Consider the following 20,899-nt stretch of genomic DNA (forward strand, 5'->3'; position numbering starts at 1 on the left):
CTCGGTCAGCATAAGTTTTAAAAGCTCCTGGAGAGGGGAAGCACAGCTCTCTCTGCTTCTGGCTTCTACCTGGGTCTACCATGCTCCATTTTATAATTCCCTTCACTAATTTAATAAACTCGATTTATACCCATGGGTCCTGCCATGAGTTCTTCTAAGTGGGACACCAAGAATTTGGAAGTCCTGATCATGGATTGCACGATTGCTGTTAACAAGAAGTGATGAAGGAATGTTAAGCCTCTTCAACCTATGCAGGAAAAACCTGTTAATACTTTTTTCCTTCCCTCTTTCTGCACTACTACAGATTGAACTCCTGGCCTCATGCTTGCTAGGCAGGCACTCAGACTTGAGCTGTGCCTCCAGCCATTTTTGCTATATTTTTCAGATAGGGTCTTGCATTTTGTGCCTGAGCTGGCCTGGAATGCAGTCTTCCTGGTTATGCCTCAGTAGCTGGGATCCTATGATCCCACCTGAATGTGCAGTACCACATTCAGCTTTTTAAGTTAGCTCTTGCTAACTTTTGCCCAGGATGGCCTTGAACTGATCCTCCTGCCTTGACCTCCCAAGTGCTGGAATTACAGGAGTGCACCACCACACCAGGCTTGTTGACACTTTTAAATATTGTGTGAAGAGAGAGTGACTTGATTTTTCTTCTAGAGAAAATTGAGGCCAGTACCCATTGTTAACTAAGAGTGGTATGGGTACAGATACTGGAAAGGCTGAGAGTGACCCACTCAGCCCGCCAAGTCATAAAGGTAGAAGAATGCCTATTTGGGAGGAAAAGCAGAATCACAATTTTTAGTCAAAAGCCAGAAATTGGGTGCATGGTGTGTTTCTAAGCATGTGCAAGGCTCTGGGTTTGATCCTCGAGCTGAACAAAAACAGTAGCCAGAAATAAAGAGCTATTACAAAACAATTGAAGGCACTCCAGCAAGCCAGAGAAAATACAGCTTTGTGTGTGAGCAAGCATGGATTACAGATGGGCAACTTCCAGAACATGCATTTAATACACCTAAACTATGGAACACCACAGCTGTTGGGTGGGGGTGGGGCGGTGTATAATTTTAAACTAAGATGTGGTTTACTGTGTTATCAGGTCAATTTCGAGCTCATGGGCTCAAGTGGTCCTACCTCAGCCTCTAGGTAGCTGGGGCCACAGGTAGGCACCATATCTTTTTGTAAAACTTTTGAAGCGTGTTTGAAACTACTATGTATGGCACAAGAAAATTTAAGTTGGACTCTGATCAAGTACTCTTTTCCTTTTTTGGAATGCACCACTGGTAGGAAGCAGCTACTATCAGTGTAATCTAAGGATTCATATTATATCCCAGGCACACTGGGATATCAGTACCAGAGATTGTAGTTAATGAATTTCCTCGTAGACAGTAAGAAAACAAGACAAGCTTGTTCTGGAATGTTGTTAGACTTCTGACCTCTAGTGACTGGTGGTTTGGCCGGTTTTTCCTCCTGGGCAGTTTGAATGAGTGGGTTTGTGTATTTTCCTCTTTCATTTTCTTATATGTTTACACACTTGACCCTTTTTTCCCATGTAACATTCTAATTAGAGACATTTGGATGAACTGCAGGTTGGCTGGAAGAGAGAACCTTTCATGACTTGGGCTTTTTTGTGGGGAAGGGGAGTACTAATGGGGTTTGAACTCAGTTTTGTGCTTGCTTGGTAGGTGCTCTTCCACTTAAGCTATGCCCTCCATTCCTGCCTTATTTAAGATTAAATTCATGGGCTGGGCACTGGTGGCTCACACCTGTATTACTAGCTACTCAGGAGGCAGAGATCAGGAGAATCGAGGTTCAAAACCAGCCTGGGCAAATAGTTTGTGAAATCGTATCTTGGAAAAATCCATCACAAAAAAGGGCTGGTGGGTTCCCTGAGTTCAAGCCCCAGTACCACAAAAAAAGAAAAAAGAAAAAAAGAATAAATTCATTAACCAGTGTTATGAACTCCAGGCTTAGAGCCACCTGGATATCAGGGTTTGGACACATAACAGAACAGTTGGGTTTCTGTTCAGCAAACACCTGGACATTTATTGTCCTCTTCCCATGCACTTATATTTTACTTGAGAACTACTAGAGCCTGATGCTGGCAAATACCGCCTTCAGTGCGAGCATAGTGGTTAGGAGCTTCTGGAATGGTGTAAACCCCGGGTGGCTGTGAGGGTTAGTTTGGTTGGAATTGTACAGTATTATGTGATCCAGAAGATGTCAGAAAATGTCATTTTCCTCCCTGAGCTCAGCAAGGCTCACCAGCTTCAGCTTAGGAAGTAGGCTGTCTCTGCAGTTAGTTTGGTTTGCTTGACACAGAAGAGATTCTGCCTTGAACTTGAAATAGAGAATGGGGGAAAAGTCAACATTTCAAAAACTGGGAAAAAGTAGGGCTGGAGGTGTACCTGAGTGGTAGAGCACTTATCTATTTAGCATGTGCAAGCCCCGAGTTCCATCTTCTGCACTGCAAAAGATTAAATGGAAAGCGCTGGAGGTGTGGCTCAAGTGCTAGAGTGCCTGCTTAGCAAGTGCAAAGCCCTGAGTTCAAACTCTAGTACTGCAAAAAGCAACAAAAAGAAATAGTAAATGTGACTGCACAGGTAAAGGGTTTAAGGTGATTTTGCTTTTGTGCAATTTTCAGGTCTTAATTTTTATTTCAGTAAACACTTAGAATAAGTTCATGTTTATAGAAAAATGGCAGATAGTACAGTGTTCCCTGAATGGTACAGTTGTCAGCATTAATGAACCAATATTATTGTATTATTAAACTCCTTAGTTCTTAGCTAATGTCCTTTTTCTATTCTCATCTGGGAGAGAAATTGCATTTAGTCAGTATAAAATTATTTTTAAGATACAAGAATCCACATATGTATTAAGATATGTTCTTTATCATAGATATAGTCTAATGAGCAGCAAAATTTAACACATTTAACTAGCTCTGACTATAACTAGAAGTCGAAGGAGAACTTGATTTCCCCATTCTGGATCTGTTGTGACATCCTTAATTTCAAAAGTCATGTGCAGAGAAATTCTTAGAGCTAAAATTTCTGACTGGATGTGCTCAAGTAGTAGAGTGACTGCTTAGCAAGGGCAGAGGTAAAACCCCAGTAAACTTTCTGAAACCAAAAAAAACAAAAAAGGGGAGGTTCAGTGGAAGATCATCTGAGGACAAGATGATCTGTACATGTGAGAAGTGAATTTTTGTGTGAATAAAAACAAGCTCTATGTAACTTCTCATATAAAAAGGCCCTTTGGCCTTAGAAGAGCCATATTTGATCTGTCCTTTTAAAATTCTGACATGCCTCAGTTGGTTTTGCGAATTCCCTGTTTGTGGCAAAATTGAGGATAGGCAAGATTTTAGCCCAGGAGGGAGAGAGAAGTGTGAAGGCATAGATGCCCTGGTCCTTAATCCCACCAAGGGAATTCCTAGGAAATAGGTACATAGCTCTTTATTATTATTATTATTTATTATTATTATTATTATTACTGTGGTTTGAAATCAGGGCCTACACTTTGAGTCACACCACCACCAGCCCATTTTTGTGAAGGGTTTTTTCCAGATAGGGTCTTGTGAATCATTTGCCTGGGCTGACTTTGAAGTACAATCCTCCTGATCACTGCCTCCTGAGTAGCTAGGAATACAAGCTTGAGCCACCAGCACCTGGCTTGCTTTCTTTTTTCTTTTTTTGGTGGGATTGGGGTTTGAACCAGGGGCTTCATGCTTGCAAAGCAGGCACTCTACTACTTGAACCACACTTCCAGCCCACCAGGCTCATTTCTAGTAGTGGGATTAAGTGTGATGCTGGAAAGGAGCCTGGAGCCATAAAGGCTTCCAGTCAGTTTTCCATAGTCAGCTGATTAGTCCTTTCACTGCTCTGGCTCTAGGGGACTGGGAAATAGTTTATTGGACTTTAGGATTTAAACTTAATAGGACAGCTGTCTTTTAATATGTTCTAATTAGGGTAGTGCTGATGTAACAATATAGGAAAGTATATTTGAAATATACTGTAATGCAAAAAATGCAAACAAAAATTAGGATTTATCCCACAGCTAAATTGCTCTTTTTTTTTTCAAGTGAAAAAGGCAAATAAGTTTATACTTTGCACTTAAAGAGCTTCATTTCACCAACTGCCAGTGGCTCACGTCTGTAATCCTAGCTACTTAGGAGGCTGAGACTGGGAAGATTGAGATTCAACACTAGGTAAATAGTTCGAGAGAACCCAATCTCCAAAAAATAACAATTGGTAAAGCACCTACCTGCCATGCAAGAACAAAGTCCTAAGTTCAAACTCCACCCATCAAAATAAAAAATTAAAAGCTTCATTTCTAGGGGCTGGAGATGTGGCTCTGGCTCAAGTGGTAGAACACACCTGTCTAGCAAGCATGAAGCCCTGAGTCAAACTCCAGTGCTATCAAGAAAAAAAAATTTGGGCACTGGTGGCTCATGTCTGTAATCCTAGCTACTCAGAAGGATCTTAGTTGGAAACCAGCCCTGGTAAATAGTCTGAGAGACCCTATATGGAAAATACCAAACACAAAAAAGGGCTGGCAGAGCGGTTCAAGTGGTAGAGTCCCTTCCTAGCAAGCACAAGTACAAAGCCCTGAATTCAAATCCCAGTACCACCAAAAAAAAAAAAGCATTTCTAGCCAGGGATGGAGGCACTTGCCTGTAATCCCAGCACTGGAGGATTGTTTGAGGCCACCTGGGCTATATAGTGAAATATCTCAACAAAAATGCTAAATTTCTTTCAAGACAGCAGAATAAACGAGTGTTTTCAAAATATTTTTGTTTCTGGTCAGGTTATACTCAAGTGCTTTTATTTTCCAACTCCCAACTGTGTACTGGGAATACAGTAGTGAGCTAAAACAGTCTGCCCTCAGAGCTTATGGTTCTGGTGCAGGAAGCAGACTACACAAAGTGGGGAGGGGCTCCTCAATAAATAGGATATAAAGTAACATCTGAAAACATGTAAAATTCTACAAGAGACTGAGAACAGGTGCTCTTGAAGTGTGGCAAATTTTCAATGAGAAGGACTCTTCGTTTTTAGTTGGCAAGGCTGTGTTTCCTACTTGCATGGTGCTTGGCAGAATTTCTTCAATACACGTGGCTTCGTCCACACCAATTTGGCAGTGCCAGAATTGAGAAGGGCCTTGCTTTGGGTGCTGTCTGGAGAAGTTTTTAAGAATCTGGCAATTTTGCTGGCGGAGTGAATCAAGTGGTAGAGCTCCTACCTAGCAAGCTGAGTTCAGGCTCCAGTACCGCAAAAAAAAAAAAAAAAAAGGCAATTTCTTTTTCCCTTTTGTTTGACTAATTGAGTCTAAGCATGTATAGAGCTTTACACAGCATTTACAAATAAGAAATGTTTCAAGTCAGTGCTTGTGGCTCAATGCCTGTAATTCTAGCTACTTGGGAGGCAGAAATCAGAAGGATCGAGGTTCCAGGCCAGCTTGGGCAAATAGTTCACAAGACCCTATCTTGAAAATAGCCAACACAAGCCAACACAATCCCAGCTACTCAGGAGGCAGAGATCAGTAGGATCACGGTTCACTACTATGGGATTTCTAAACTTTTTTTTTGATGGTACTGGGGTTTGAACTCAGTGCCTCACACTTGCTAGGCAGGTGCTCTACCACTTGAACCACTCTGCCAGCTAAGGATCACGGTTCAAAGCTAGCCACAATTAGTTTGTGAGACCTTATATCAAAAACACCCACCACAAAAAAGGGCTGGTGGAATGGCTCAAGGGGTAGAACACCTGCCTAGCAAGTTTGGGGTCCTGAGTTCAAACCCCAATACCAATAAGAGAGAGAAAGGGAGGGACAAAGAAAGGAAGGGAGGGAGGAAGGAAGACCAAACCTAAGGTGCTTGTGCTGAAATTAGCATTATTTAAGCACTAATTTTTTTGGGGGGGCGGTTTACTTGGGTTTGAACTCAGAGCCTCTCCCTTGCTAGGCAGGCACTACCACTTGAGCTGTCCCCCAGCTGTAGGCACTAAATTTTGACACCTCAGCTTACCGCTTACCTTACAGTTATCTCAAGAAATTGTATATTTCCATAAAGATAAATTTAAGACATGTAATCCCTGCAAGTTGTGAGATGAGAGAAAAGGAACATCATCGCAGTAGGAAGGCTGGTTCATTGCCTAGGACAATTTAACATGGGGGGAGGGCAGGGAGCACACAATTACAGGCAGTGCTAGTGGTTGGAAAGAAAAATGAACTTGACCTCAGAAAATAGGTTCAGATCCTGCTCTGCTACTTAATAGCTCTCATTATTTTGACCAGGTGTTTTGTAAAGTGGGAATGCTAAAATACACTATGCCTTCAGCCTAAGTGTCGTGAAAGGCATGCCAAGGTGGCGTGGTTCAGCGGGTCTTGCTTGGGGCTGCCTCTTGTTTTGCAGGCTTGGGTGCCAGCATCTTCCGACACCATTAGGAACAGTGTTTAGGCTAGGTTTAGGTCTCCAGAATTGTGTGAGATGTCTAGACGGGCCTTCCTGTGATACTGCAGCAGCGTTTGTCGGCCTCTGGGAAAGAAGGCAAGCACGGTGTTTTCAAACTGGACCCTAGGCTGCCGGGATCAACCGTATCAATGGAGATAGGCTGCACCTTCCTGGACTGTTCTTTGGTCCCGTGCTTAAACCTTTCCCAACCATCGACTTAGACACAGGAACCATTTTAAACCCGAGCTAAAGGTCAGCGTGCTGGTGCTGACTCCACCACGGCTTCATACCAGCTGGGAGAGACGATTAATTGGGCACGACTTTCACCTATTTGTGGCTTCCCCCAAGGCCTGTGAATTGTGGGAGCGGGCCGAGTTGGCCAAGGGCCGCTCCCCTTCCTGACGGCTAGCTCATTCCAAACTGTCCTCAGCTGCAGTCAGACGCGACGCCAGAGGCGCCGCATACTTGAAAGACCAAGAGGTTCAGCCATACGGCTGGGAACGACTACCGCCCCCAGCATGCCTCGCGGCCGGCCGCGCGTGCGCAGAGGCACCGCCGCGCGCAGACTGCGAGCGAGTCGTGGAGCAGCTAGCCCGACCCGGGATTGGCGCTGAGGTGGCCGCCGGACAGGTGAGTGCCTGTGAGAGCCGGAAGAATCGCCCGCGCCCACACCTTCCCCTCGGGTGGGTTTCGCGGGAGACTATGCTCAGACCGCAACCAACGAGCGGAAGGCGCCGACGGGGGAAAAGCACCGCCTGGGGCCGACCCGGCCGGTGCCCCGCGGGGCTGGGGCCGGGCGCCGCCGGTCCCCCTCGCACCTGCGCCGGACCGCGCGGTCGGCAGCTTCCCCCACGCAGGTGCCGGGCGGGAGCCACTTTAGGGAAACTGCGCCTAACGCGGGGGACTTTTATTTATTTATTTTTTAAATAGGCTGCTTCGGCCACATTACGGGTGCAAACTCCTGTCAGATTCGGATCCAGGTTTAGAGCTAGGCCGAGAGTTTGAACACGCTGTCGTGCGCTTGCATTTTAGCATCGGGGCAATTGAGGCGTCCATGAGGCGGAATCACCCCTTTTGATTAGAATTGGACGGAATTTCGGAAATTATTCTCATAGTAGATGATGATCCACCCTGTTTTTAATAGGGGGAGTCGGGAGATAGATTTTTAAAGTTTCTTTGCAGTGACCGAATGACTATCGAATCTTCCAGGCTCCTGCTGCAGGTGAAATTTGTGGTGGATCACCAGCTCCGTTTTTGTTTGTTTGTTTGTTTTTTCTGGAGTTTGAACTCAAGAGCTTTGGGCTTTCTAGGCAGGTGACCTAGAATTTTTTTTTCTTTTTTCTTTTTTTTTTGAGACATGGTTTCACTATATAGCCAGGCTGGTCTCGAACTCACAATCCTCCTGTCTTGGCCTTCCAAGTTGTTGGGATTACAGACGCTTATCATCACACAGAGCTAAAACTGAAATTTCAACTTTCACTTACTTGCAGCTTTTGTGACTATGTGACTGATTAAGTTTGTAGGTGCATGTATTTCCTACTTCTTCCTAATCCCTTCCTTCTGTCTTCTGTCTCTGAACATTAGAGTTACATCCTTGTTTCACGTTCATTTCTGTTCTCCATGATTAATTTGTAATTGATTCTAAGTAAAAGTCAGTATCTTTTCTGTCTTTTGATAATCCTAAGTAGATCTGACTATTTATTTATTTATTGGTTCTGTTTATCAACCCCAGGGTCTCCACTACCTGGCTAATATCCCCCAGCACCTGAATGTAGCTTTTTTTTTTTTTTTTGTCATAAATTATAGAATCACTCAGGTTTTTTGGTTTAGTTTTTTTTTTTTTTTTTTTGCAGTTTAAGGCTTGAACTCAGGGCCTACACCTTGAGCCACTCTACCAGCCCTTTTTTGTGATGAGTTTTTTTTTTTTTCAAGATAGGGTCTCGTGAACTGTTTGCCCATGCTGGCTTCAAACTGGCATCCTCCTCATCTCTGCCTCCTGAGTAGCTAGGATTTACAGGCATGACCCACCAACGCCTGGCTCAACCTCAGCTTTAATTCTCTTTACTATACCTGTGATCTATGGGAGAAAGGGGAGGAATGAAGTGTTTTGGTTGATGTGTACAGGTAATAGTCAAGCATGACGTATAACCAGAACATTAAAAAGACTGTGGTAAGCCAGGGTGTGGCTCAGTAGTGGAGCACTGGCCTAGAGGAGGTCCTAGGTTTGATTCCCAACACCACAAAAAAAAAAAAAAAAAAAAGGTCATGAACCAATTGCTTCAGTATAAAACACATACTAACCTTACGAATTTGGGAACTTGTCACTTTAACAGAAAAGTGAACTGGGGTAGTACCTCACAGAAATGAGCCTGGTATTAGAGTGAAATATTGACAAAGTAACTCTGGAGATAATCATCTCTCTTATTTTAAGCCCATTTTTTCTGTGCCTGGAGTACATATGTGAATGTCTTGCTGGCTTAGAATCTTAAAAAGTGTTCTGTGTGTTTGTGTTTTCAATTTTCTCTTAGTTCTCAATGAGAATTTTGGCAGGTGCCCAGAATCTTGTACATTTGGTGATTCAGCAGCAGTTTCATCGGCTTATTCTCTAGATTGTCTGTTACTCAGCTGGTAACAGCAGTAATTTTCCATAGCAGCCATTCATGAGCTCATGCAGGCTGTCATAAGGAAATGGCAATAGCACAAAGGGTGGTACACACAAGAAATGAAGATCCTGTTTCTTTGCCATCATGTATTGCACATACACTTGGGCAGGAAATCCGGACTGCAGCACAAGCTAGGTGGAAGAGGTTAGAGCACCAGAGTCATGCTTCCACCTGCAGTAGTAATCATCGCAAGCAATTATTGAATGTCTACTCTTTAAGAAGCGCTGTAATTGTCACAGTCCACTGTAGGTATTATCTTAATTTTACATATGTATAAATTAAGGCATAGAGGTTAAGTGATTTTTCTCACAAATACTGTGATAGAGCCAGAATTCAAATTCAAGTCTGTCTTTTCTGTAATTTTGCTATGTAGCCCAGGCTGGCCTTGAACTTGAGATCTTCCTGCCTTAACCCTCCCAAGTTCTGGGGTTACAGATGAGTGCCACTATACCCAGCATCTCTGTTCTTTCAACAAATACTTTATCAATAAATCTATTCAAGTCTTTCTCATTCTTGTGGGTTTTCTTTTTGTTGTTGTTTGTTTGTTTTAAGTTTTTTTGTGTGTGTGTGTGTTACTGGGAATTGAACTCTGAGCTCTATGCTTGCTAGGCAAGAGCTCTTCCACTTGAGCCATAGCCCCAGTCCTGTTTGTTTGTTTTAAATGTGGTGCTGGGAATCAAACCTAGGGACTTCTGCATGCTAGGCAAATGCTCCACCACTTAGCTACACTCCCAGCCTGGTATTTCTCATTCTTAAAAAACACAGATAACCAGCGCCAGTGGCTCATGCCTTTAATCCTTGCTTCTTGGGAGGTTGAGATTAGGAGGATTGAGGTTCCAGGCCAGCCTGGGCAAATAGTTTGTGAAACCTTATTTCTAAAATAACCAGAGCTAACTGGAGGTGTGGCTCAAGGAATAGAGTGCCTGCTTTGCAAGTGGGAAGCCCTGCATTCAAACCCTAGTCCCACCAATAATAATAATAATATATAAAACTTTCTTTTGAACATTTTCTCTTTAAAACTTACTGCCATTTCTTCTTTTTCTGTCTAGACTTGTCCTTAAAAAGCAGACCTTAGGCTGAGCGTCGGTGGCTCATGCCTGTATTCCTAGTTACTTGGGAGGCAGAGATCGGGAGGATTGCAGTTTGAAGCCAGTCTGGATGAATAGTTCGAGAGACCCTATCTCAAAAATACTGAACACAAAACCCTGAGTTCAGATCCCAATACTGACACACACACACACACAAAAAGCAGGCCCTAAGCACCTCTCTCTTTACTCCTTAGTGCTTTGTAATCTGGGCCTCCACTTGACTGTGTTGAAACTACCCTCATGAACTCCATTCAATCATACTTTATCTACTATAAATATCTACTGTTTATTCTATCTTCTAGACTTAGAAAGATGACTAAGATGGGTTTTTTGTTTTGTTTTTTTTTTACAGTACTGAGGTTTGAGCTCAGGACTTCACTCTTGCTAAGCAGGTGCTCTACCACTTGAGCCACTCCTCCAGTGGGGAGGAGCACTTTATTGAGAAGGTGACGTTGAACTGCCAACAGAGAGAAATCTTAAATTGCTTTAGTATTAGGACGCATGCTTAGGTGTGTCATTGAGAGAGATTGTTGAAAGATAAAAGTGTAGGCTTTGGAGTCTCACAAACCTACTATGTTTGTGTTGGGCTTTTTTTGAGATAGGGTCTCGCAACCTGTTTGCTCAGACTGGCTTTGGACTTCAATCCTCCTGATCTTGCCTTACAAGCACTTTTTTGTAATACCTGCTTTCAGTGTAAGTTCTATGAAGATAGGGTCTTTGTCTTGCTCACCTCTCCTCTGTCTCCTAGAACAGTGATAGATAACTATTAGGGATTGAGCCTTGTAGGATTTTGTGCTCAACATATGGTGTGTACTAGCAGTAGTAGTATATGACTGAAATAATGAAGCTAAATTTTCAGTGTGGCTTATGAACTGATTTTGACAGCACTATTGTTTGAATATTATCCATATAGCCAACTGCCCTTTTTGGAAATTTAGGCTCATTACTTCATAATCACTGTTCATAAATTAGGAGACATTCACTTCTTTAGTAGGCACAGTTAACTGTTCAGTGTGTCTTCATTTCTTACATTATGCCTCTCTTCCAGTTATATACACATTGTTTTCTAAGTATTTTTCTAAGCATTTGTGGTATATGTATTATATTTGTGGTTTTCACTCTATTAATGTGAATTGTTTTGGAAGGTTAATTTCTTCAGTAAGAGTGACATTAAAAATGAGATTGAGGCTGGATGTAGTGATTCACACTTGTAATCCTAGCCACTTGGGCAGGAGGCAGAGATCAGGAAGATGACAGTTCAAGGCCAGCCTGGATAAAAAGTTCAAGCGACCTCATCTCAACCAATAAACTGGGTATAATGGTGTAATGGAGTGTACCTGTCATCCCAGCTAGCCAAGAAGCATAAACAGGAGGATCATAGTCCAGGCCCTCCTGAGCATAAAAGGGAGACTCTGTTTGAAAAATAAATAAAGCAAAAAAGACTGGGGGAATGGCTCAAGTGGTAGAGCACTTGCCTAGCAAGGACAAGGCCCTGAGTTCAAACCCCACTACTGCCAAAACAAAACAAAAAAAACTGAGATTGGGTAACTTAAATTACGTAGTCTAGGAATGCATTGGAAGGATATATAGGAGGACACAAAACTGAGGAAAAGCTGAAGAACCAGGTTGTATTAGTCAGACCTTCATTGCTGTGACAAATTACCTGAAAAACAACCTAAAAGAGAAGAGATTTATTTTGGTTAACAGTTTCAGAGGAATCCAAGGTTGGCTGGATCCCTTGCTTTGGGCTTGAGTTAGGGCAGAATATTATGGTGGTAAAGACGTGTGGTAGAGGAAGCTATTCACCTTAGCCAGGAAAGAGAGAAATAGCAGAAAGGAATCATGGCCAAGATATATCCTTGAAAGACACACTCCACTCAGACCCAGTTTTTCCAACTAGACCCTACCTTCCATAGTTCTGCCACCTCCCAATAATCTATACAAGATTTGAATCCCTAGTGGATTAATCCACTCATGAAATCAGAGCCCTTAAGATCCAGTCACTTCCCCAAAGCCCTACCTCTGAATACTGCTTGCTTTGGTAAAACAAACTATACATATACACTATATATAGTAGAATTTGGACTTTAACCCCATCCTTAAGTCACACAAATTAAGGATATTTACAAATGAAACTCAAACATAAGAAGAGAGAGATGCATAGCTCAGCTGGTAGAGAGTACTTGTTTGGCACTTGTGAGACCCTCAGTTCAATCTCCAGTACCACACAACAGAGGGACATAACCTGCTGCTTTGTGTCTTAGGATATTGGCTAGACGGCCAACTGGGTATCTAGAGAAGGCTTCGAATAGTCACATGATCTACTTCATGATAAAAAGAAATCTCTTTTTGCCCAACGTGGAAATGATACCTTTCCTAAGACTTTTTGTTTTGAGACTTTTATTTTGTCTCTGTTGCCTAGACTGGCCTGGAACTTCTGGGCTCAAGCAATCCTCCCTAGTAGCTGGGACCACAAGTGTGGGCCACAGTTTGCCTTCATTTAAGAATAAGATTTTTGGTAACAAATTAGTGTTCAGTCTCTCTTAAAGTCAGCTTGTGCCTTGTTGCTGAGATTCCCTTAACGTACTGTTAAAGAAAAATGAAGCTGGGCATCTGTGACTCACACCTGTAATTTTAGCTACTTGGGAGGCTGAGATCAGGAGGATCACAGTTCAAGGCCAGCCAGGGCAAATAGTTCACAAGACCCCATCGCCAAAATAATTGGAGCAAAATGGACTGGAGGTGTGGCTCAAGTGGTAGAGTGCCTGTTTTGTATGCATGAACCCCTGAGTTCAAATCCCAGTCCTACAAAAAAATACAATAAAAAATAAAGAAGAATTAAAGTAACTGGCTGACTTTAACCTGAGAAGAAGAGAAAGCTGTGTACCAGTGGCTCACACCTATAATCCTAGCTATTCAGGAGGCAGAAATCGGGATGATCAAAGATCAAAGCCAGCCCTGTGCAAATAGTGTGGGAGACCCTGTCTTGAAAAACCCATCACAAAAAAGGGCTGGTGAAGTAGCTCAAGGGGTAAAGCACCTGCTTAGCAAGCATGAGGCCCTGAGTTCAAACCCCAGTACCGGGGGGAGGGGGGGGGAAGAAAAATCTTAGAAAAGACCTGGAAGTTATCTTCAGAAATCTAAAGCATGTAGTATACAAGGTGCCCCTTCCTAAAAAGACCAAAGAGTAGACATTACTAGCAAATAGATTGCTGCTCAAGTTAAAGCGTAAGCAGGGCTATCTGTGGATGGATAGGCCATCTTGATACATGAAAGTAGATAGAGCCACCAAGATTGTTTAAACAAGATGGTCACCCAGGAGGAATAATATGGACTCAATAAATTTAATCGAATAAATACTTGTACTCAGTAATCTGTAAAGTTCTCTCCAATTCTGTAATAATGATTCTGTGATTGAAACCTGAGTTGTAGAACAGACTTTTCTGCCTTTACCTACTTTTTCACTCTGTTCTCCTATATTCCTGCCTCACACTGTCATGCTGCTCTTCTCTCTTTTGCTTTACTCACCCACTCACCTTCTTCATGTCTTTGCCCAGATTTTACCTTTTCATTGAGTCCTGCCTGACCACCTAATCTAAAATGACAACTCCCTGAAACTGCCTATGGTGCTTCATTTTACTTTATAGTGCTAGTGATCACCCGACATGCAATATTGTTGCTTTCCCCCCCACATTTTTTATTAGCTCATATTTGTTGTATGGTGCAGGGGGGTTCATTGTGATATTTCCCGTACATGCATATTATATACTCTATGTTTTGATCATATTCACCTCTCCCCTCTTATTTGGAGACAGTATCTTGCTCTGTAGCAAGGATCCTTCTGCCTCAGCTTCTCAAGTGCTGAGTTATAGAGCATGCCACTATACCTAGTTACTTTTTGTTGTTGTTTTTCTTGGCAGTTCTGGGGTTTGAACTCAGGGCCTCATGTTGCTGGGCAGGCGCTCTACCACTTGCACCACTCCATTAGCCCTGTTTTGTGTGGGTGTTTTAGAGGTGGGTCTTGTGAACTGTTTGCCCTGGCTGGCTTCCAATCGAGATCCTCCTGATCTCTGCCTCCTGAGTAGCTAGGATTACAGGTGTGAGCCACTGGCACCTGGCTAATTTCTTTCTTTCTTTCTTTTTTTAATCACTTGCTCCTTTTACCAGATCCTTGAAAGAAGGGATTCTTATTTTTTTTTAATATTTTTACTTTTGGTGAGTTTTAACTCAGGACTTTGTGCTTGCAAAGGAGGTGTTCTACTGCTTGGGCCATACCTCCAGTCCATTTTGGTCTGCTTGTTTTGGAAATGGGGTCTCATGAACTATTTGCCTGGGCTGGCCTCAAACCTCAATCCTCCCAATCCCAACCTCCTAAGTAGCTGGGATTACAGACATGAACCACCAGTACCTGGGCATGATTCCTGTTTTGAGCACTACTGTGTCCTCAGCATTAGAACAGTATCTGGCACATGTTCTAGGAACATAGCCAGCTCATGCTGTTCACTTTTTACTTTTTTCCCACCACATCCCTTACATTCTGATGCCTCTTTTCTCTTCTCTTTGGATCAACACATTTTAGGACTGGAAGTCTGAGATCATTCCCAGAGGTCCCAGTATCACACAGCTAATTGATGACAGATTTATAAGGTGATGTGGAGGGCAAATGACTGTTGTCTTACCTCTGTTAAACTGTTGTGTACCTAAATCTTGCTTGGCTCAGGCCCTTGCAGTGTGTAGTACAGTATGAGCATTCCTCAGTGAGTTATTAAGCAAATATGTAAATATCTGACTCTTTCATGAAGGGTTTTCCACACCAACCTGTAGTTATCTTTTCTTTATTTGAACTCTGATAGTATTTGTGGCCTGTCCTCTTATTAGTAACTGGCCTTAAGTTATTTATTATTATTTATTTGCAGTACTGGGGTTTGAACTGCTTGTCGGCAGGTGCTCTATCACTTGAATCACTCCACCAACCCTGTTTTGTTTTTTTTGAGATAGGATCTTGCTATGTAGTTCAGGCTGGCTTGGAACTTGTGATTTTCTTGTCTCAGCCTCCTGAGTGATGGAATTACAGGCGTGCACCACCATGTACAGCTGAATTGTTTGCCATTTTGTGTGTCCATATTTTCCTGGTCAGTGAAATTATAATACCATGGATAGAGACCAAGTGTACATATAACAGAACCTAGTCCTGGAAGGCAATAGGATACAGTGAAATCTTCCAGTGGCCTGCTGTGCAGTGCTGGAAATGTTCTTGAATGGTTGTTTTTTTTTCATGCTGTGTATGAATTTGTATGTTTGTATGATTAGTCCCACCTTTCTCCACTACCCAGAAACATTAAGCATTCAGGTGTTTATTTCTTTTTTTTTTCTGATGGTACTGGGGTTTGAACTCAGGGACTCACACTTGCTAGGTAGGCATTCTACCACTTGAGCCACTCCCCAGTCCCAGGTGTTTATTTCTTTATTCATTTATTAATTATACATTTCCATCTTTTTACAAGTATCTGTAACTTTTATAATCATTAAAAAAAGTTAATGGATTTGTGTGAGTGGGACTTTTTGCTTGTTTATTGTTTTGAGATTCAAGAATAGTAAAAAAAAATGCTATAGGCAAGTAAAGAGGTAGGATAACAAACAGCATGTGAGTTAGAGTTTTTTTTGTTTTGTTTTGTTTTGTTTTGTTCTTGTGGAACTGGGGTTTGAACTCAAGTCTGGCTTAAGCTTGCAAAACAAGCACTATACCACTTGAGCTATGTCACCAACCAGTTTTTGCACTGGTTATTTTAGAGATGGGGTCTGGTGAACTGTTTGCCCCTACTGGCCTCAAACCTCCATCCTTCTGATCTCAGCCTCCCAAGTAGCTAGGACTACAGGTGTGAGCCACTGGCAAATTTTTTTTGTAAGTCAGATCTGTATTTTGCCCAGGCTGGCCTCAAGCAATCCTCCTGCCTCAGCCTTCTGAGTAGCTAGAACAGCAGATATGCAACACTGTGCCCATTTTCAATTGAAATAGCTCTGATGTTAGAATTCTTTGGGTTTTTCTGGTAAAATATAGATCCCTCTAGTTTTTTTTTTTTTTTTTTTTTTTTTTTTTTAAGGACAAATGATATGGTAGGCATAGAAGAGAGCCCTCATCACCACTCCATTTTATATAAATTACTGTGTGGTCAATTATATTGAATTAATCTTATATTATGCATTTATTTATCTGGCTACCTGACTAGAATAGAAGCTCCCCAAGGCTAGGATTTTTTTTTTCACTTTTTTTTTTCTTGGTGGTACTGGGATTTGAACTCAGGGGCCTCATGCTTGCTAGGTAGGCGTGCCAGCTGCTGAGCCATACCTCCAGCCTAGGATTTTCTTTTGTGCACTGTTCTATCTTAGGACCTAGCCCTGGATCTGACACAGAGTATGCATTCATTTATTTTAATTTTATTTATTATTTTGTGTGTGTGTGTGTGTGTGTTACTGGGGTTTGAACTCAGGGCCTACACCTTGAGCCACTCCACCAGCTTCCCCCGCCTTTTTTTTGTGATAAGATTTTCAAGATAGTCTTACAAACTGTTTGCTTGGGCTGGCTTTGAACTGCTATTCTCCTGATCTCTGCCTCCTGAGGAGCTACGATTTATAGGTGTGAGTCATCAATGCCTGGCTTATTATTAGCTCTTGGGTTTAACTGGGCTTAGCTAGGTGGTTTTGCCTGGGGTATCTCAAGCAATTGCAGTTAGATGGTGCTGGCTCTGGAAATCTCAAAAGGGGGTGGGGGCAGGGGGGGAGAAATGACCCAAGCCTTGTATGCACATATGAATAATAAAATTAAAAAAAATTTTTTTTAAATAAAAAAAAAAGTTTCCTCACATGCTGAGGCCATTGGTCAGAACACCTATATGTGACTTTTTCATGTGTCTATACCTGCCTGTGGCAGGTGTGTTCTAAGAGCTAACATCACAAGGGAAACAAGGTCAAAGTGTATGGCATTTTTATAACAACCTTGGAAGTCACATACTATCAGTTCCACAGTATTCTCTTGGTTGAGGTAGTCACAGAAGTTTGCCTGACTTGAAGGGGAGGGGAAATAGACCCCACTGCTGAATGGGGAGGAGTGTCAGTGTCATTCGTTAAGAAGATTGTGTTGGGTAGCTTTACTGTGCTGGTCCCTCTTTGGAAAACAGGTCTCCATGCCAAGTATGTGGTAGAAGTTTTGTTTTGTTTTGATGTTTTATTGTGGGTAGTGGAAATGATTCCGGGGCCTTGGGCATGGCGCTAGAGGTTGTAAGTACCTTTTTTTACTTTCTCTGTCAGGTACCTATTGTCCTAATTTTACTGATAGGAAAACTGAGGTTATGAGAGATTGTTTTGCGCAAATGGCGCACAGCTAAGTAGCAGAATAAGTTGCAAATCGAGGCCTTCTTGCTCTCATTATACCATGTATATATAACATATCTTAGCCTCTAAATATATATATATATATATCTTCACCAAATCCAAAAAATATGTAGGAAGGTATATTTATGTGGATACCTTACAAAACAGTAAATTAAGTATCTCATAAAACAGGTGGCTAACTTAACCACTGGGCAAACATTTATTGAATCCCTGTTAGGTCCTAGCTGCTGAAGAGTATTAAGCTCTTACCAAGTTTTTAACTGATTAGTAAAGACATGGTACACAGTGAAATGAGATAGGGTCAGTCTGCGGCATTCCGTACAAGTAAGTGTTGAGAGGAGGCCCTAGGAAAAGCTTCACAGAATGGAGTTTGAGAACTGAGCAGTGAAAGATGGATAGAATTTATTTGGGAATGTGAGGCAGCTTTTTAAGCACAAGCTAGATGCTGTTGGGCTCACGTCTGTGGCCCACACCTATAATCCTAGATACTCAGGAAGCAGAGATCAGGAGGATCGTGGTTCAGAGTCAGCCCAGGCAAATAGTTCACAAGACCCCATCTCAAAAAGAAACCAACACAAAAACACAATTGACAGAGTGGCTCAAGCAGTAGAGTGCCTGCCTAGCAAGCATGAAGCCCTGAGTTCAAACCCCAGTCCAAAAAAAAAAAGACAACTATAGTTGGTATAGTGTAGTACAGTAGGATTGCATAGAAATCAGCTGTGACTTACTATTTTATATGAATCAGATGCTTAATTTCTCTGATTCCTGGTTTTCTCAGGATTAAATGGGGATAATGAACGTGAGAATGCTTAACAGTATTGTAAATGCTCAGTAAATATTATTTTTCCTCCTTTCAAGGTACCAGTCTTCTATTATCTCCATTTACTTTATTTACTCACTGCCACAGAGTAAAATAGGATCAGATGACCATTTTTAGGGTCATTATATAATATTTTCATGTCTACAACTGAAAGACAGTAATACCCAATAAATTCAATGTAACTAGTATATTAACCTCTATGGTTTAATTTTAAAAGAAACAGTGTTGCTAAAGATATTTATGATCTACTGTTTTTAATTTTCTGTGGTATGTGCCCTGTGATACTAGGTTAACATAAAAGTTTAAATATAAATTTCTCGATGGCCCTTTTTGCCAGTCAGCCCTCAAGAAACTTCATATTCCTTAAAAAATTCTGATTTGCTGTTTTTCAGCACTACCTGAATGTAGAGTTGCAGTTAGCTAACTGGTATTTGTTTCACTTTTACCTCCAAGGAGCTTGCTGTCCCTGTCCTTGGCGGTGGGAATGGCAGAAGGTCTGTGCAGATGCCTTGCTTTTGCTTTCTTTCATCACCACCCACTGGTTTTTTTTAACCAGGCTGTAAATAATAGAGAAATAAGTAGTAGGGTTACTAAAGATGGCTAATTATTTTACATGAAGGCCTTGAGGAAGTCATGCTTGTGAGCCTGAGCAAGTCTGCATAGGAGGGCTGCATTTCTCTGTACTGCAGGGCAGGAAGGGTAGGCCTGGCCCTTGGATTGTGCTGAAGTCTAGGGGAGGTTCCTCTTTCCCTGGTCTGTATTTCTGCAGGCTGTGTTCTGCCTTATCCAGTCATGCCTCAGTGTTGCCTAAGGGAACACTCTTATCTCTGGTTTCAAAGAAAATATTGACTCAAGGAAGGGACAGTAGCCCCAGCTACACACCTGGTAGGAGGAGGAGGAGGAGGAGGCTCAAGGGAGAGTGATTTTTGCAGTTATTTTGTTCTTTTGCAGAGGGCAGTTGTAGAGGGAGGAAGCAGCTGAGAAATTTGGATGAGACAGTGGGAGTTCACCTCTGGTATCTTTGGCACTAAGGAATGTAAAGGATGATGTGAATAGTAAGCATGCTTTTTTTTTTTTTTTTTTCCTGTTTTATGATCTGCCTGTGGAGCTTTATTGATTTTTCTGAAAATAAAGGACAGTAGAAGCCTAAGTCCCACTATCAAAACTCAAACCAAGGTTTTACAGACCACTCTGGCTTATGGTGTGCTTCATTCCTCCTGCACCCAGGTCAAAGTCCCAGCCCTGGGGCAATGCAGTGAGGGATTGACAGCCCCTGAGGATAGGCATCTCCCTTATCATCCTAAGAGCCAGAATAGGCAGTCTTTCACTTTTTATTTTAGTAAAAAAAAAAATCTCAGATTCAACCACTGAAGTAGCTGACTTTGACTTGTTTAAAGGACCATGCCTCCCAGCTCAGGGCTTGTAGGCAGCCACTGCTAAGCAGGAAGACCTGCCCTGCCCAAGGTGCCATGGCCTCAAGGCAGCCTCAGCCTATGTCTGAGTGACGCTGCACTTTCCCAGTTCTACCTGGCCATGCCTAAGTACACAGCCTCCTGGGGGCAGACCAAGGGTCCACAGCTCTCAGGCCAAGCGGGGCTCTCTTAATGCACGTTACACCTTGAGTGCAGTCAGAAGACCAGCAGAGCAGGTGTGGGTTATCAGCAGTTGACACCAGCTTCTAGGAGGGGTGCTGTAGACAAAAGGTGGGGCCACTCCTGCAGGTCTTTTGTCCTTTTGTTTTTAAGACAGGGTCTTGCTGTGTGGCTCAGGTTGGCCTTAAACTCTAGATCCTCCTGTCTCAGCCTCCCAAGAACTGGGATTCTAAGCATGCACCACCATTCCTAGCTTCCAGTATCCCCAGAGATTCAGAAGTTTGTTTCTTGGTTTCTGCAAGAGCTCCCAATCTTTGGGCACTGCAGGATGCTAGATGGGTGACCTCTCTCCTCCACAAGTGGCTTCTGCTGAGGCCCTCCCATGGTCCACAGCTGCACTGCAGTCCTGGTGGGATCTAAGATAAGCCATCTGGACAGGGCAGTCAGCATGCTGATTTTCCTGGCATCAGCAGATCCTTAGGGAGAGGCAGCCTCTGAGAGCACTGCAGCCCACACAGCCAGCACCTGACCCCCACCAAAACAGCCAGAGCTGCCCTCAGCAGGAAGCCCAACCACAGAGGATGGACAGGGAAAGGAGATGCCAGGATTCCCAATAGCAGCATACTGGTGTGGTTTCTACAGAGCAGCAAGGCCCTCCCCACACACATGCAGACATCAAGTTCTCCCTGTAAGCCAAGCTCTGAACTCCAGGCCAGGCCCTGGCCCAGTGCTGGACAAAGCCAGGGCATCCTATTTCACTTGCTTTGGGGTGGGCTTGTCCAGACCAGGTCACACTGCTTATTGCCCTCACCCCACACTATCCAAGCAGGGAGCTGCTAACCAATTAAAAGAGGCACTGATTTCTGAGCTCCATGTCCCTTGACCTTTCCTGGGCACTGCATCCT

The 20,899-nt window shown here is 42.8% G+C and overlaps 1 protein-coding gene across 4 annotated transcripts in view; it reads left to right on the plus strand.

The window, feature by feature from the left end:
* The first annotated feature begins 6,938 nt into the window (after positions 1–6,938).
* Sgsm3 (small G protein signaling modulator 3) overlaps positions 6,939–20,899 on the plus strand; it is a 32,247-nt gene continuing 18,286 nt past the window's right edge. For 2 of the 4 annotated variants that reach the window (XM_074084552.1, XM_074084554.1), the window contains exon 1: positions 6,939–7,072. The gene's annotated coding sequence lies outside the window, so the exon portion shown is untranslated. The remainder of the gene's footprint in view (positions 7,073–20,899) is intronic. The other 2 variants (XM_074084553.1, XM_074084555.1) reach the window with 2 other exon arrangements.

The sequence above is a fragment of the Castor canadensis genome, chromosome 8, assembly GCF_047511655.1.
Source record: "Castor canadensis chromosome 8, mCasCan1.hap1v2, whole genome shotgun sequence".
NCBI lineage: Eukaryota > Metazoa > Chordata > Mammalia > Rodentia > Castoridae > Castor > Castor canadensis.